This window comes from Pelmatolapia mariae, linkage group LG3_W (genome assembly GCF_036321145.2).
Source record: "Pelmatolapia mariae isolate MD_Pm_ZW linkage group LG3_W, Pm_UMD_F_2, whole genome shotgun sequence".
NCBI classification, from domain to species: Eukaryota; Metazoa; Chordata; class Actinopteri; order Cichliformes; family Cichlidae; genus Pelmatolapia; species Pelmatolapia mariae.
Window position 1 is genome coordinate 86,830,251 of NC_086229.1, and position 18,247 is coordinate 86,848,497.

The 18,247-nt window shown below is 43.4% G+C and overlaps 1 protein-coding gene across 2 annotated transcripts in view; it reads right to left on the reverse strand.

The window, feature by feature from the left end:
- kdm6ba (lysine (K)-specific demethylase 6B, a) overlaps positions 1 to 18,247 on the reverse strand; it is a 47,900-nt gene that overhangs the window by 19,358 nt on the left and 10,295 nt on the right. The window contains exon 2 of one of the 2 annotated variants that reach the window (XM_063470200.1): positions 10,740 to 10,807. The gene's annotated coding sequence lies outside the window, so the exon portion shown is untranslated. Of the gene's footprint in view, positions 1 to 2,408; positions 2,827 to 10,739; positions 10,808 to 18,247 lie in introns of those variants that run through there. The other variant, XM_063470201.1, reaches the window with a different exon arrangement.

An 18,247-nucleotide genomic window follows, 5' to 3' on the forward strand; every position in this document is an offset into this window, starting at 1 on the left:
TTGCCTGACTAAGATATTGCCTCCAGCTGGTCCCCCAGCAAAGTCTTAAAGCCCTTCTTCCTTCAGTCAGTAAATCCTTATCAGCGTGCACGTTTTAAAAACGCTGCATGGACAGGCGGATCAGCTCATGCACTGAAAATTAGCTCTGTGCAAACCCCCCCCCCCCGCTGCTATATGTGATGTCATCATGTTTATTACATAGAGGGGGTGAGTGGGGTCAGTTGAGGTGAACAGGATGCCTTCCTTTAAACGTTGAAATGAAACGACGGGCAAATGCCTCGACTGGTTTCCCAACAAGTGCGTCAGCCAGCACATGGAGCAAGTCCAGATTTAATCGGCTGAACTGTCGGGGTGTGTTTGACAAACTGATCATCGGCAGAGCAGATGTTGTTCTGAAAACACACACAACTCCTCTTTTACTTTTTACTCCACCTCTCTCGTTCTGCGTTGCTCTCTGAAAGAGAAACTACACCCTTTACTGGAATGGTTTCAACGTTGTGGTGTCACACAGATGCTTCGCTGCCACATTCGATCACTGACCTCAACAGTTTCACTCTGAAAAACTTGTAACTTGATTATATTCGTTTTGTGTAACGGGTGACAAAAAATGGTTGATGCGCAGCACCCACCATCTGACACAGACACACACGCTCAGAGCTCTTGTTTGATCAGTGTTAACTGGCAGGAGTAGCTGAGTAATCACTTCAAGCCAGCCTACTGACCCATTTTGAATGCCAGGCACATGTACAAAAGAAAAAAATCATAGTGAACTAGTTACATCTGTATCAGGTTTATGTATGGAGAAAAAGGAGAGTGCTGTGGGTGGGATTGGGTGAAAAGCTCTAATAATTTGCTCTTCTTACTGAGGTTTTAATGACTCAACCGCTGCTGTTGAGCCAACAGCTTTCTTTCCACTGTCACGTCTGTTTCCTGACGCGTGTATATCGCTTTAACAATCGTCCATGTTCGTCATCAAGTCATAGTAAAATGGGCGGCGATTGTTCATTCACACATACACACGCACTCCTGTTGAGATCGCTGGAGAAAAGGGGCGGGGCTTACGTTGAAGCAGCAGCACAGTCGGCACGGCGTGTTAGAAGCGAGGTGGAGCTTTAACTTTCTTTTACTACCCCGACATGAAAAGGTGAGACAAAACACGCCGCTGTTTCCATGCCAATCAATCTGATCGATCGGAAGTGAACCTTCAAAGGGATTCGTTTTTGTTTTCTCAGCGATCCCCTGCCAGCACGCTCCTCTTCTTTCTGATCTCCCCACGTTTATTGCGGGCAATAAAATGACAAATGAGCGACATGACCAGCCACAAATTCTCACCAACTGCCTTCTCCTGACTAAAAAAAAAAGTGTGTAAAGTCTGTGGGTGGTGATGCAATAGCTCATTATGATACTTCAAACGCTTACAACCACTCCTCCAAACGAGTTAACTGGGTCGTTATTTTGATGTAAGGCGGCCAAGGCGCACGTATACGCACGGGTCAGACGCAGAGAGACTTTAGTGGACTATCTGACCCTGAAACTCAGACTTAAAGGTCAGCACCCATCCCCTCAAAAAAAGAAGAAAAAAAACAGAGGTGATGCAAATCACTTCCTTTCAATCAAGCTCTTTGTGTGCGTAACTATGACTGGAGGGTGATTTTGGGGGTTGGGGGAGGCAGCTATCCATTCACTTTATACGGCTGCCGACCTCGGTGATCCTGCCCACCCCCCTCTCCTACACACAGACACACAATGGCGTGAGATCTCATTACACAAGCAGTTTTCTGTCCTCTAACTCCCCTTCCCCTTTTCCAGCCACGGCATGATCATGAGTTTTCAAGGCAACGCGAAACGGAACTAGGACCGTGGTCGCGTTGCCGTGGATGGAGCTGTCGGCACGCACAGACTAGCTTCAGGACAAAAGTTGGGGAACTAGGTTTCGTGTGAAGTACAAAAAAAACAAAAAACAAACAAACCGCAGATTCACATCCTATCGCCAATTTAGCAGAAATAAGCCCACGTGCGCCGAATGATTAACCGGGTCCGGTAAAGACGCTCAAACGTGAATATGATGAAAACAGTTCGGCGAAGTGAGACCCAGCCTACACGCGTGGGATTAAAGGGAGCCACCTGCGGTTGAGAAAAACACAGCGAAATTCCCCCACCTCATCGATTACACACGATCGACGGTTCCACTCAGCCAGTTCCGATAATGCGCTCACTGTTCCGAATCAATCGATCGATCAGTAACCGAACATGACAGCACGGCTATGGTATCTCCCAGTGATGCTACACGAGGCCATTTCATAGTAAACTTTCTTTTCACCCCCCAAAACCCACCCTCATCACAACCAAAACAAAGTCGCCTGGACTTTTAAATCCCCCCTCCTCCTCCCACCAGCCCCGGCACTCACCGGTCACAGCAGAGCTTCCAACAGTCGCAGCAGAAGGGAAATAAATTGTTGAATGAAATATGAATGAAGTATCCGGGTCCTCGCTGTCAGTCACAGCAGCCTTTTACACTCGCTGTGTTTGGAAGTTTAGAGCTCCGAGTGTGCATAGAAACTCGAGCAGCCGGCAGAGCAGCTACAGTCCTATAATCCCTGTCGGTCTCTGTCGTTTCCTTTCCCAATAAAAAACAGAACAAAAAAAAAAGCCGAAACTTGAGCCTCCTGGCAGCAGGAGAGCGTCTCCGGTGTCCGTGATGGGCTCGTTCAGATATTTTACTCCGTGTCTGATGGCTGTCTCTGCTGTCAAGCCCCAGCTCCGCTCGCACGGCTCTCCGTGTTTCTCTCCGCGTCAAAGAAGCTCTCTCACTGAAGCTGACGGGCAGAGATCGTATTGCGCTGAGCTGTGTTTAAAGAGAACGTGACGTCAATCCCCGCCCCCGGAATCCCAGGGTAAGCTCGCGTTAGATCCGACTGCCGGTACCGGGCCCGTTTATTTCTCTTTGTACCTTTTTATTTTTAACTCTGGAGGGTTTTTTTTTTCTTCAGGCAGACTCGTGACCAGCGCTTGGACTCCAGCACAGCCAGCAGCTATTTCTCTGCCTCGGTCTATTTCTGGACGAGGAAGCGCCCCTCACTTCATATTACCCACAGGAAGACAGAGACTATCGCAGTGTTTTAGTCTGAGTATATTTTTGCCTCTGACTTGGATTTCTTGTACATCCATAATAAGAAAACTACTGGCCTCACAGATCCACTACTGAAATGATAGAATGGTTTCTTCTCTTTGGGCAACTTGCACATTGTTACAGTGAGAACAGACAGTCTGTCACGTTAGACTCAACAGTTCTCTAAAATGATGCAGCCTGCCCTCAACCTGATTAGAATACACTATTTATTAATAACACAGTTGCAAAGATGGTAAACATGCAATAAGTGCTCAGTAAACTTTAAATTGATGGTATTTGGTTCAGATTTTATGGACGTATTCACTGGAGGTGTCCATATTCTACATCTTGCTTGTACCAGGTTAGATCCCTTCTTTTTCCTTCAAAACTGCTGCAAACTGCAACCTCAGTTTCCTGTTCCAGCTGACAGGAGTGGCACTCAGTGTGGTCTTCTGCTGCTGCAGGCCATCGGCTTCAAGATTCAATGTGTTGTGCATTCAGAGATGCTCTTCTGCACACCTTGCTTGTAGCAAGTGACTTATTGTTGCCTTCCTGTCAGCTCTAAGCAGTCTGGCAATTCTCCTCTAATTTCAGGCATCAAATGAGGAATTTTCACACAGAGAAGTGCAGCTCACTGGCAGGGGCGGAGGTAGAGAAATTTCCTTAGGGTGGCATGGAAATCAAATGGGGTGGCAAAATCAACACCTTTAAAAAACCCACATATGCAGGTATTGCATATAGTTAAAATGATTCAAATGAAGTATACACATTTCATATAAATACGCCTCTAGATCCGCCCCTGCTCACTGGGTATGTGGTAGATTGGTAGTTTGTAAAGCAGTCAGAGCAGCCTGTCTGGCACTAACAATTGCATTTCTTAACCATCTACTTCATCAGGTCATCTTGACCATAAATGGCTGATTAGATATTCACATTAGCATACAGTTGAATGTGTGTAACTACTGAGTGGCCAGTGACTGAATGCTCTTGTGCTTTTAGTTATTTAGTGAAGGTGGTCAATGTCTTCATTATGAGATGTGAGGTTTGTGCTGTAGATAGCTACATAATATAGCATAAATGTGTGTTTATAGAGTGGAAGGTCTGTATAAGACAGTACAGATGGATGGACCTGATGTGGTGCTTATAGATATGTTAGATGTACAGAGTGTTTTATGGCTCAATAATATAGAACTACTGTATTTTTTATTTGTTGAAACATAGTTCTCATGGCTTTGCCAACATATAAAACCTTGACTTATGAGTTTAATATATTTCTTGGTCGTGCCTACTAGATGACAGTAATTTCACTGTGTGCACAGACAGTACAAGAATTATATGCCATGTGCTCAAAGGTAGCCAAACAAGACTTTGAAAACTACAAACGGGTCTCTCCAAGGCCGGAAACATTTGTTCCAGCCATTCCTTGCCAAAGCAACCATCCTGTTCTCTATAATAATGCCAAAGAGCCACACTGGTGCAACCAACAGTATGCATCACAAACCCAACAAACACACACAGGTTATATTTAGAAAGCACTGCCTCAGCAGGATAACAGGAGGCAAAATTAGTTGCCGCAGGGAGGACGGGAGTGTGTCATGGATGATGCTAAGACGATGACTTATGGATACACGCGCACACAGTTTATTTATGGTCGGAACAATCCTAAAAAGAGGACAGACAAACAATAAACAAACAATAAAATCTGAACATTGTGAAACCACTCCTAGCCTCGGTGCAAATTGCCGAGGCTACACTGTAAATTCTAATTAATAAGCCTTAACCTCAACCAATTGCCTTAAAATAGTAAATAATTGTTACTCAGCTTTTTCGAGTGCTTCAGAAATCAATAATTCAAAAAAAAGACCTAAAAAAAGGCCTAAAGTTACAAGTGAAACTTTTTCATAACATAATATAGATGATGCCCAAATGAAGGAAAACTACTAAGCTGTCCCTGTTCACACATAATAAGTCAGAAATCATCATTTGGTTTCACATGTGATGATTTTAAGACGTTTATTTAGTTGCATTCAAGTTCTAAAAACTTGTACTTTTAAAAGTGTGCAGGTTTGACAGAAGTCTCTTCTTTTCTGTCTTAATCTAAGCGTTAGTCTTCAGATAAATATGAAAGTGTTTTTCACAGCTTCAGGGCAGTCTGAGGGTAAAACATTAACAGCCCAAACAAGAAAGTACTCTGGGGAGATTCTTGGGATCATCCATTAAAATATCTCTCTCAGAAATACGGTCAGTCGTGTCTGTATCAGGGTGGAGAGGATTTGACGAGATGGGCGCAGCTACATCAGTGACAGTCAGCACCATTAACAGACCCCAGGCCTCTTCATTCTCACAAGCCTCTTTAAAAGCAACCAAACAACTTATACTGTGTACTATTTCGATTCTTAGAACTCTGACTCAAAACAGGGCGAGTTCATCGACATCCAAATAGGAACAAGGAAATAGTTTCAGCCATGCAAGCTCAGTATTATAATGAGTGAACATCCTACAGAGAGGTCAGTACTTACAGAAACAACCATGTATCTACAAATGATATTTAAATCCTTAGAGTCAAATATGATGATTCATTAACCAGCCAGTGTGGCTGTAACAAGCTTCATGTAGAGTTGCCTCTGTAGCTGACACTGTCAGTATTTGCATGGAGTTCACCTGCTGTAACACCTGGAGGGCCAAACTGCATTCACTGTGTGAACTTCAGCAAAATGGAAAACAACTTTCAAATTTGATAACGTTTCACTTTAAATTCAAAAAATAAAATATGTTTTGGGGCACTTGGTAAGTGACCTCGGTAAGGACAGCAAGACTTTACTGCCAAAACATGCATCTACATGTTCATGTGGCAGAATTTATCCATCAACGGTTTAACTGTGGAAAAGCTATTTATCATTAAATATTGTCGGCTGCACTGAGAAACAAATTTAAACACTTATTGCAAGTTTAATAACTCACCTTACTGTTTCTTAAAAGATAAAAAGAGCCATAAAAATGGGCAAAATTCAAGCACTCTTACGTGCTTGAATTGGTGCTAGCCAGCCCTGCAGAACTTTTTCGTATTCTTCGTTTCGTATTTAGTGGTAAGTCCAATAAAATCACGCCAAAGATACAAATTTCGGTGACCGTTACTTTGCTTACACTGAATGTGACACGTGAAACAAAGACAAACACAGAATGTAACATCGGATTTGGATGAACTTTCAGTATTCGCTCGTCTGCCTTCACATGCATATGAACTTGAGAGCATCCCATTCTCCCACACTTTGCAGCTACAACAGCTTCAAATCTTCTGGGAAGGCTTTCCACAAAGTTTAGGAATATGTTTATGGGAATTTTTGACCAATCCAGAAGCGGATTTGGGAGGTCAGATATTGACATCTTCTTCTTTTTGGCAGACTTGACACAATGTAGCGCCAAGTCTGTTTCCTCCTACTGGTGGAACAATGTAATTGTTTCCTTTGCTTCAGCTCTTTTGCTTTATGTTAACGTCACTCGAAGCAATAAGTAAAAAGTAAACATTTTCTCCGTACAATTAACAGTAACCTCATAAAATCTAGTGAAAAGTATATTTTTATTAATTAAAGTAAAGTTGGCTAATTTATGTAGGTCAGGAAAACTTCTGGAATTTACAGTATATCAGTCTCCTGCTGCCTGTTCCTTTTTCCTATCACGACATTAAATGAGTGGAAGCATTTTTGTTTTTATTAGCTCGCAGTGAAAAGTGACAAGAAGAGAGAGTGTGCGCTAGATTCAAGCCCCCGGTGAAGTAAGTGCATGGCATGTGCTGCATGTCCTACCGGGTGGATCTAGATGTCTATTGTGAAATGACAAAGACTGTTCAACAATGTGTTTTGTGTTGAAAACGGGGAGGGACACAGCACAGAGGGGGTCTTTATGGTACTTGAAGGAAGGGTGCATATATGGATGGATTGTTTTTCTTAAAGCCTGTGTTTATGGTACGTACAGTACTGTGCAAGGAGCTTGGAAGCATTAATGGCTGCACCAAGAATAACAGTAAGGGTCCACACCAAAGTTCACATGAATAATGTCCAATTACATATTAATTATACATCTGATGTGATAAAACACATTTTAGCATGTCTTTTGGATGCTACTAAGGCCTGTACTGCTCCAGTTGTAAATTACCCACCACAGAGTAGTGAATTATACATTATCTGTTCACAATCACAGTGGTTAAAGTTGACTAAATGTTATTTATTTAGCCCAACAGAAATGTCTCTTTAAGTCCAGCCACACAGTGGCCACTGTTGCCTTACAGAAAGAAGGTTCCTGGTTCAAACCCTGACTGGGCCTCTCTGTGTGGAGTCTGTTGGCCATGGATGTGTGCTAGATAAAGCACTCTGAATGGTCAGTAAGACTAGAAGCACCATATAAATTCCAGCCATTACTCTTTAAGCAAATATTGTGCTGTTGGGGGTTTTTTTTGTTGTGTTTTTTTGGACTGGTGAGTCTGCTTTCTCATATTGCTCCTAGTGTGAGATTAGTACAGTACTCTATTCTATTACGGTGTGTTTACTGTCTAAAGTTTTGTTTCGAGTGAGTGCGGCGAGAGAACATCATCCTGCAAAAGTGAACAGGAAGAGGACTGCTGATTGATGTGGGCACGGGTGGGACTTTAGTGTGCCACACACACTGCCCCTGCACAAACACAGTTTTCCCCAGCTGCTCCTCTCATACATGCACCCATAAAATAAGAGTTTGAAAAGATTAAATATATATGAGCTGAATTCCCATACTTCTTCTCCCACAACAAGGGAAGCTGAGGAATTACAGCCTGTCCCAGGGGTCCCGAATGTGCATGTGTGTGTGTGGTAGGAGGGGACAATAAAGAAAAAAAAAGCAAAGCACTGTTTTTGCAGCTCTCGTACAAGGCTAACAATCATGTGTTTATGTGTGTGGAAGAAATGCAGGCATGTGTGCATGTGTGTGTGTGAGACTTTGTGTGTGTAATTAAAGAGATCAGGGATGGGGACGGAGCAGTTCTCACACTCCAAATATATACAGCACCTACTTTATGGGTGTGAGACCCCAAATTCTTGTCATGCCAGCCACACGCATGCAAGCATGTTTGAAAAATAAACAGCTTATAACAGTGACGGGGTCTAGAAAGAAAGTTTGAGAGTAGCTAGTGAAGTTATGTGTCTGTGTGTGAGGGTGTGTGAGCATGGGTGTAGGAGACTGTGTCCCTGGTACAGATGGTACTTTTCAGCCTCTGATATGTAGGATTGTGTGTGGGACTGTGCGTGTGTATGTCCGTGTGTACATGTGGCATAACGTGAGTCAGCCTTTGGGTACAGTGAGAGACCGACAGACACTATAATAATCACCTCCACGCACACTCACACTGCGAGGAGACAGAGAGCCACACAGGCAGTCAGACTGAGAGACTGCCTAAGCACACCCACATATAGCTGGCTGAATGGAGCGCTGCAGCCCTGATAATTAGGGCCTTTACTCGAGGAGAGAGCGACTGATAGGGAGCCCCGGCTTTTCCTTTAGTTCCCCAAACAACCAGCTAATCCCAACTGTGGTGCTATGATAAGCTAAGGACTCCAGTCGTGCTTAATATACTCACCCTCCCCCCAAAGTTATACTCAGTGAAAAGTAAAGGAGCTTACAAAGTTAGGAGCGCATGTAAAGGAATACATTTTCAGCAGATTGTCCCAACTAGTCAATTTCCTATCATGGAGACTAAGGCTAAGTCACATGTCCCTGCAGATAACTTTGCAAACACACACTGCACTACAACATTGAGTTTAACCAGACAGCAACCATCCAGCGGTGTAAAAATGAGCTTGCAGCAGCAGCAGTGACATTATAATGTGATTACAACATGGAGTAACTGGGGAGGTTTTGTTGAAGGTTACATAGTGTAAAGCAATACGACATTTACATCATAACCCAAACTGCTTTGGAGGTTGGGAAAAGTTTTCAGTAAATGAAACTATGAGATACGGTGAATTTTGCTAATCACAGCTTCCTCGCTAATCGCTAACAGAATGAAAAACGAAATCATTGATCTCTCGCTCTCTAATGTGGTTTTGATATGAGTTGAATGGCTGAGTCAGCAACTTTTACAGAACATGCACGTTCAGCACTTACGGCACACACAAAGTTCAAAAGCATAAAAAGGTGTTTGCGTGTATGAGAAATCATAAAAGAGGAGTAATCCACTGACACCCGTGACTTTGCAACTCACCTCCTTCATAATTAATGATTGCGTGTGTGTGTGTGTGTAATGTGCACTCCTACTGCTCTCTTACTCACTCCTTTCACACATCGACCTACTCCTCTACCTGCCTCACCTACATACCCTAATTTTTTATAGCCTTTATCTGTTACATAACTGGGTAAAGTCAGTTAAATGCTCAGTATAACTGAGAGGTCACAAAGCAGAGTACAGTTTATGAAGGATAGCTGTAGTATATTATACAACATTGTGAAAAAGTCTTGAGCCACCCTTCATTTCTTTAAATTTATTTAAAACTTGGCAACAAAAGTGATTCTGATTTTGTTCTGTTCTGTGTCAACATGATCCCACACTGCTTCTAAAAACATCTGCTTTTCTATTCGGGTATACTTTTACTGCATTGGGAGTGTTTTGTGGATCACTGCCATGCTGAAAAATGAAGCCCTTTTCAGTCACACAGTTTTCATATTGCTTTGGATGGTGGATCAAAATCTGATGGTTCTTTTCTGTGTTTACAATTCCATCGATTTTGACAAGATCCCCAACACCGCAGGCTGAAATGCAAATCCAAAACATGACAGAGCCTCCACCGTGTTTTACAGATGGCTGTTTGCACTCAATGTCGTACCACTTCTCTGGCCAAACTTGGATTCTTCAGTTCATAACACCTGTTGCCACTTTTCAATCCAGTTCTTGTGTAATTTTGCATAACTCAGCCCTTTCTTCCTGTTTCCCTTCCTTCGTCCATGGTCACAAAGAATGGCTTCTTGGCAGCCACTTTTCCCCTGACACCATTTTTGATGAGGCTTCAGTGAATATTAGATGGATCAGATAAAGGGCCACATGCATCTCTGAGGTCCTCTTGTCAGGATTTGTCTTTGTTTCTTACAGGCATGACTTTAAGATGCTGTTTTAGGCCTGCCACTTGTCCGTTTGTCCTCTGCTTGTCAAATTTGTCAAAGAAACACTGCACACCAAGTTGATATATCCCCAGTTTCTGGCTAATAGCTGTTTTAATATCACCTTGTTGGTGCGAAAATATAATTTTTATCTTATGTTTTACTTTGTTTGGGAAGTCAACGAAAGAAAAGGTGCATTTTTATTTTCTTTTTATTTTCTTAAATGATTCATAGTTTAGTGTTAAGTGGCTTACACACACACATATATATATATATATATATATATATATATATGTAAACTGAACGATCTTCAGAAAGCATGGAAAGCTATTGTACAAGACCACTTCAGAAATGAAAACAGAGCCTGGCTCCTAGGAAGCAAAGTATGAAGAAATGCGGGGTGGCTCAAGACTTTTGCACAGTACTGGACTTAGTACTGCTTGGTTATGTGAAAATTGGCACCAAGTTAGAAACTGTGGATCAGAGAAGAAAGTATATGCTTAAAGAGTCCTACCTTGAGATCAGAGGTGATGTAGTCCCTCTTTCTTAGCATCCACCGGACACCATGACACCTCTCAGCTCCTGAAACCACAACCGGGGGACCACGAGTCAGTCTGGTGTCAACATTAATAATGTTATCAGGAATACGGAGCTGGACACTTCATTTACTCAAAAGAGAATTTTGACAAATAAATAAATAAATCACTGTCATTTTAAGACTTTACTCCCAAAATGAATTTAGTCTTCCCCCCAAGAGCAGCAATGTGATTCTATTTTCACCTACTGTCAAAACTAGGTTAAACACATGTGACATTCCAGTGTGAGTTGAATCAGCGGTCATCATTTCATCAGCTCTTTAGTCGAAGAACTGGAAAAATGAACACTGTTCTCCTGCTCAAGGCAAACTCACAGGGCTCACTCTTTAGTCTCTGCACCTGTCTTAATTATGCACGCGTGACGTTTGCTGAATGTTCTGTGGTCATCGTGTCGATGTGTCATTCGGTGCGGCTGATAAACCACAGTGTGAGAGTGTCAGCCAAAATGCACAGCAGGGCCCGGACCAGCGCTGTGGCCATCTGTGTGTGTGTTCCTCATGTGCCGCCTGTTCAGTGATTCACAGTGTCACTGCTGGGCCACATGACTGAGAACAGGTGGCACTCTGGTGCACCTCCCCACCCCCAGCACACACACACACACCTCCACATACACCCTGAGAACACAGAGCACCTGCAATGTTCTCAAACACTAAACAGGCATGACTGTACACAACGCACACATTCTGTCTTTTTTGTATACTCAGATCCACAAAACGGACCAAATAACCCCTCTTTTAACAAATGGCTGTCGACGATGGTTGATAGTTGCGAGCTAAATGTCAGCGCCTCACTAGTCCTCTTACTCATATCTTACCTTGCCTGCTCTCGCCCCCACCCTTTTTTCTCCTTAACATTTGACCTTTGACTTCCAGACAAAAAACACTGCATCTTCTTTCCTTCAGTAAGGACCACACATATGTATGGATATGCATTTTTTCCGCTGTTTTGTTGATCAATGTGTGCAAAAAACTTACAGTCCAATAAATCTCACTTTTTGATCTTCTTTCTTTCTCCACCTTTGCTGTCTTCCTTCCTCACACTCTGATATTCTACCTGCAGGGCTGCAACACAGAACACGCCCACACATTTCAGCTTCCATATGTTTCCCTGCTCAGCACGTCCACGCTCAACCGACGTAGTATACATTGCCTAGAGCAGCTTGTATATGTGTGTGTGTGTTTGTCACAGCTGTGCGAATATGAAGCAAAAAAGAGCTGGCTCAGCCTGATCTTGCAGGCTGGTGGCTAAGGCCCCCAAACTTTTGAACTCAAGGTCAAAGGGCGAACTCCCCTCAGGAGCCACAGCTGGCTCCAGTGTAAAGGTGGAACAGCTCTGTGTGTGTGTGTGTGTGTGTGTGTGTGTGTGTGTGTGGGTGGATCAGCAACAATTTGTTTGTTTTTTTAGTAGTGCCACCTTTAAAAACAACACAAGAGGAGGTGAAAGCGTGATTGACTTGCAGGCTGAATAGTTGCAAGAATAGGTTGTCTTTCATGACATATACAAAAAATGTCACAACCTTTCATATAATCATTTGATTTTGTACCGATATTACATGTGAGGGGGAAGAGGGGGCAGATGTGAGAAAGAGATGATTAAAGACAGGAAGGAGGCAAGACAAAATAACAAAAAGGAGTAAAGCGCACAGTTAATCAACATATTTAAATTGAAACGATGACAGATTAAGTCTGACACAAAGTGAAAGAAAACAGGCGAAGTTGCAAGAGATAGAGTGAGAGATAGAGCGGGCTAGAAAGTGATGCTTATCTTTTGTCTGTAAAGGTTAACCAGTGGGAGTATCTTCCTTTGACATTAACCAGCACAGAGAAGAGAGACAGAGGCAGAGGGGTGAAGCAACAGATTTTGCTCAGAGGCAAAGAGCAACAGAGATGAAGACACAGATGGGCACGGGAGGGTGGCAGGAGATCGAGTAAATGGCCTCTAGTCAAGACGAGAGAAAATAGAAGGAAAAAAACAAAGACAGGTTGAGGGAGACAAGGTGAGAAAGGAAATGAAGCAGGGCTGGTTTGACAGGCATAGGTAGGGAGAGAGGTTAGTGTCTGGCCTCAACACCAACACAGCACTGTGCTTCAAGACAAGAGGCACAGTGGAAGCATGCTGCTAATGGTGCAGCGAAGAGATGAAACAGCAAAAAGACAAATTTGCTGAGTAAGTTAATCAGGCATTTAGCATTTTTATTATTTTAGGTGACCAGATCCAGAATCTGAGCAAGCATCAGAACAGTTCTGACATGAAATATAGATGCTACAAAAATGGTCCAATCCAAACATGAGGTCAGATGGTGGAAAACCAATGAGAAAACAATCATTAGGTCACTGAGCAAACAGCACCTTTCTAAAAACTGTCTAAAGAGCTCTCGTCTTAGAAACATCAGGTTAAAAGGCTGCACATCTAAGTGTTCCACCTGCAAAACACACATATACAGTATGTTTACAATGTCCACACACCCACATACACACACATTTCTATCCATATACATGCAATTAAGTGCAATAAAGTAAAAACACACTTGTCCAGTTCCTGCAAATCCACGTGTGCACAAGCTGATACCTGCATTTCTTCCTACTTTATGCAGTACCTATCGACTTTGCACACAGCATAATCACATTAACCACACTAGCACATTCACCTACTGGCAAACACACACACACAACCCTCAGCATGTGCGAGCCTGTATGGCGTGAGTATAGTAGCCTTGCTGGAGTTGCTCCAGTCCTTAGTCACCCGTGAATCAGAGGGCTTTTCAAGTTAGGGCAGCAAGCTTCATACCCATACCCACACACACACACACATAAAACAGCAGGTTGCTGCAGGAGTGGTGCTAAATGACAGGGTTATCTTTACCAGTGTCTTTCCGTCTAGATTGCCTGTCTGCTGTGCGTCTCTCTACAGCCATTTGCTCGCTGTGCTTCTCGTTGTTGTGCGTTTCAAAAAAGAAGCTTGGGTCATATCCTTAAAATGACCTTTAGCAAAGCCACCAGCATGTGGGCAAATCCTATAAAGTCAGCCCTGATTGGCACACACACACATCAAAGAGCTAATCATAAGCAAGAACATATTGTTCTGTGAACAACTTCATATCTCCTGGAATGTTGTCACACCACATCCTGAGTGTGCGTGCGTGAAGATCAGGATACGGGTAGATAAGGATAATTTGCAGTGGAGTTGTATTGTTCACACTGGCTGGTTAACAAGCTACAGTGAGGAACGTACGTCACAGTGGGTTTTTTTCTGATTCAGTTGGTAGGTCAAAACTTTCAGACTCAGTCTTCTATACTGAGTTGGTGTGGAGAGACCTGTTCTAGCCAATGAACCGGCTTTCTGTGTGCATAGACAACAGAGCCATTAAGTCTGTTTTCTGTTTCATTTGCCTGTTTGCGAGGCCAGAGCTGGCAGAGCCACAGAGAGTGAGGAGGAGTGTCAGGTTGGCTGCGGTTAGGGGATGTTTGGCTCGGTGAACTTCTACCATACGGCTTTAGTAAAAGGTCATGGTCAAAAACCGAGCCTGGCTCACAAACCATCACACCCACTCTGACTCCCACACGGGTGGATAGAAGTGACAGACAAGGCAGACAGTCTGACTTCCTCTTTGAGGACAAAGCAGGAAAATGACACCCACATGAAGAAGGGGTGACAGACAGATTCGCCGACTAGAGCCTCACCACACTCGCAGACACACACCCGGAGACCGTCTGAATATCCAGCAGCAGCGAGACAAACGCGGAGAGAAGGCGAAAGAACAAGAATGAACAGTTGGTAATAAATTGTGTCTAGACAGACGCTAATGAAGGCAGCCTGACTGTGGCTGCTGCCAAAATTAAGACCTGTGAAGAGTGCAATTACTTGTGTGTGTGTGTGTGTGTGTGTGTGTGTGTGTGTGTGTGTGTGTGTGTGTGTGTGTGTGTGTGAGAGAAAGAGAGAAAGACTGAAAGAGAGTCTGTGTTTTTGTGAGCAGTTTGAGCAAGCATGTGCAAATTGGTGTTTGATGAATATAACCCTTTTAACACTGGGCCTTTTTTTTACCCTCACTGTCCTTCTTTTTCTTCTCTCCCTCTCTTTCACACACACACACACACACACACACACACACACACACACACACACACACACACACACACACACACACACACACACACACACACCCAAACCACACCAGAGCAGCCAAGCAGAGCGTGTCCCTCACAGCTGTAGACGGCATTCAAAGTGCAAACTCTGACGCCGGCACAGTCTTATGACGTCAGTCCTTCAAAATAAAACACAGCTTTGCTGATAAGCCCTGAAAACCTGACTCGTCAAGTTTATCTCAGAAAAAAAAGAAAAACTCAGAATCCCACATACATAAGGGCGGACACAAAGATCCGAAAATAAACACCCGCCCTTGAGATGTTTGGGGCTAAGCAGGAGTAAGAAATTAGTGGGTTGCCTACTGCTGCAACTGGGAAAAAAGGATTGTTACGACAAACCTGGTCCTTGATCTCCCAAACCTAAAAGAATAGTAAAAACTAAGAGAAGTACAGTGCAAGAGGTCCAAATCCCGGACGAGCCCCCATTTATGTTACGACCCGGCTCAAAAGCCGCAACATAAATATAGAGACTAACACCAGAATTTCACAAAGAAGAGGTTTTATTTGAAATTACATAATAAGTTAGCTAAAATAGCTGGTACCACTAAGACAAAGACTAGTGTGCCTTCCTACCAGGTGTGGTCAATTAACAACAGCTGAACACTCTTGCCACTGCAAAGAGATTAGGGGCTACAGTGGGGCGTAATAAGGATAAAAGGACATTAAATGTGGAGATTTAATAAAACTAACTGTTACATTCACAGCTATTCAAGGTTGCATCAGCTCATCAGTACTTTTCTGTGTGTTTTGAAACTGTTCTCTAGTCAGCTGCCTACAAACCACCTCTGTAATTCACAGGTTGTGCGCACAGGCTATACTCTACAGCTCTCACTAAACAGGGGTATCACAGGGATGAAGAGGTTGGTTGTGCCGATCACTGAACATTATGACATTCCACCGTTTCACTGTGTTTGGCAATGCACCTGCAGTCCCTGAATACCTAAGTGCGCGTACTGACACACTTCTGGTAGCTCAACAACAACAACAGTACTAAAATGGAGAGGAGCAGGCAGATGGCGTGTTTAAACTCGCTTCAAACTGAGAAACACACCGTCTGAGAAATGTGGCCCGTGGCGTCCCAACAAAATAAAAAACTGCAGAAGGAGAAGAAAAGAAAAGGATGTCTTTGATGAAAGTGGTAAATGATTCAAATTAGTTATGGCAACGACACCTCTGTGTGTGTTACAAGATTGGCAATTTTTATCAACAGCTGCAGGCACCAAGGACAAATAGTCATTCCTGTTAAACAGTCTTCAAGTCCATTTAAAGTGTAAGGTGTAGCTGGTACACTGAAGTGAGCAGCAGCACAAACTGGAAAGCATGCGACATCCAATCAGATTATGACATTTATGTTACTTCGATTACATGGATGATGTATGTGACTATAAGGTCGTAAACATTAGCTCTGGACGCACTCTTATGCTCTCCTGAGCTGTTTTAATATAGGTTTGAGGCAAAGCTGGAGAGCTGTCAGGCAAGCCCTGCCAAGCCCACATACTTGAGCAGAGGTGCTAAACTGTACTATCCAGTTGCTCAATAACATTTAACTTAACCGTCACATACCAAAAAGACTGACTCAGGTCTTTATAAACACGCTGCTGTGCGTGTGTTCGCTCTCAACCATAATGATTTCATAGCAATGCAATAAAAAACATTTTGCAACCAGCCAAACTGTGTAGTTTTAGGAGTAGACTGAAAGGCAGGAATGGTAAATAATATGAAGGAGCAGGAGAGTGTGTTTGCATAGGTTACTATGTATACTGCATGTATATAAGGTCAGTGTGTGCACGTGAGTGAATGTGTCTGACATCAGCAACGCTTCTGCTCACAAAGACTTCTTTATCCAACTGTGGCACATGTGATCCCCACATGGTGGCTTGTGCAATCTTCACAGGACCACACACACACACTCACCTACACACACAAATCTCTCAATATTGTAGTTGCAATATGACAAGCAGTCAACTCCTTTATCCAGCATGTAAACATACAGCCCGATAAGGTATACGCCAGAACTCCCACTCCTCTTTGTCTCCTTCTAAAGGCTGCATTCTTAAAGGCAAATTATCAGTGTCTGGGTATTTAAATGGGACAGAGGCTTGCTTGGCTTTCCTCCAGACACAGTGACCCCTTGCTTCCTGTCTTGGTCAGGCGCCACAGCAGGCAGGCGCACACATGCAGACACACAGACAGACAGACACACACACACAGAATTTCATCTGTAGTCACCAAGAAATGTCACACAAAAGAGCTTCAAATACAGACGCCAGAGACAAAAGGTGCACGTGCACCTAAGTGGTCGTCCTTTTCAGGTTTACCTGTCACACATCACTGTGTAATATCCCCAACGTAGTAAAGACAAAGAATAATAGATATCTGGATAGACAAGGGACAAGGTTTTTGGTACCGTTAGTGTTCTGTTTTCTATTTGCAGCCTACTGAAAAATCACGTTTAAGCAGGTTTTGTTTGCATGCAGGTAAACGGTCCTTTAGGAAAACATCAGATGATAAACTCTACATTTTTTATCAGCTTTTTAAAATGCTCTGCATTTGCAAACAATGACCCAGATATTCGCTGGCTACACCGCCTGCTCCTGAAGCCTTGGAATAGCAGTCAGTGCCACCGCAGTCAGGTCAGTGATTAGCTGAGGAGTTTCCAGAAACTTGAGATTTTTTGTAATTTTGTTAATGTACGAGCTGACTCTTAGTCAGCAGCACTTAAAACATATAACTGCCTGAAGTAAAAGTGAAAAATGACATTTGGGAATGATGTTGGAGCGGGATCATTTTTTTTAATGGTAAATGATCATCTCTCCCGAGTCCCATAAAACTGTGCACTGGGATCGACCTGCTGAAGTCAGCGGCGAGTGTTGTTAAGCGTGCATTTTCATCAGAGCGTCACCATCATAATGTCCCTCCACTGTTAACACTAGCATGATAAAGGGACTGCCATCGAGCACTGTCACGTCGCCATAAATAACCAAAGACAGCTATAAATAATGGTTGGTGTAGCACTGCATAGATACACTGTGAATATGAAATGCAGTGACTTTGCAATGGGCTGTCAGTGTCACCATGGAAATGCTCGACCAGTCGGGCTGTAATCATTGCTGTAATCCTCTTCCACAGGAATTCAAGTGCAGATGGCCTCGTGAACACTCCCAGCGCGCACGCTTCGCTCAGGCTAACTCTGCGGCTGAGCCTTCTCCATCTTTTCTTGAGGTAGCGTGCAGCGTGCGTGTCCCCTGTTCTTATAACGAACGCGCGCTTGTGCGAAACCGTCT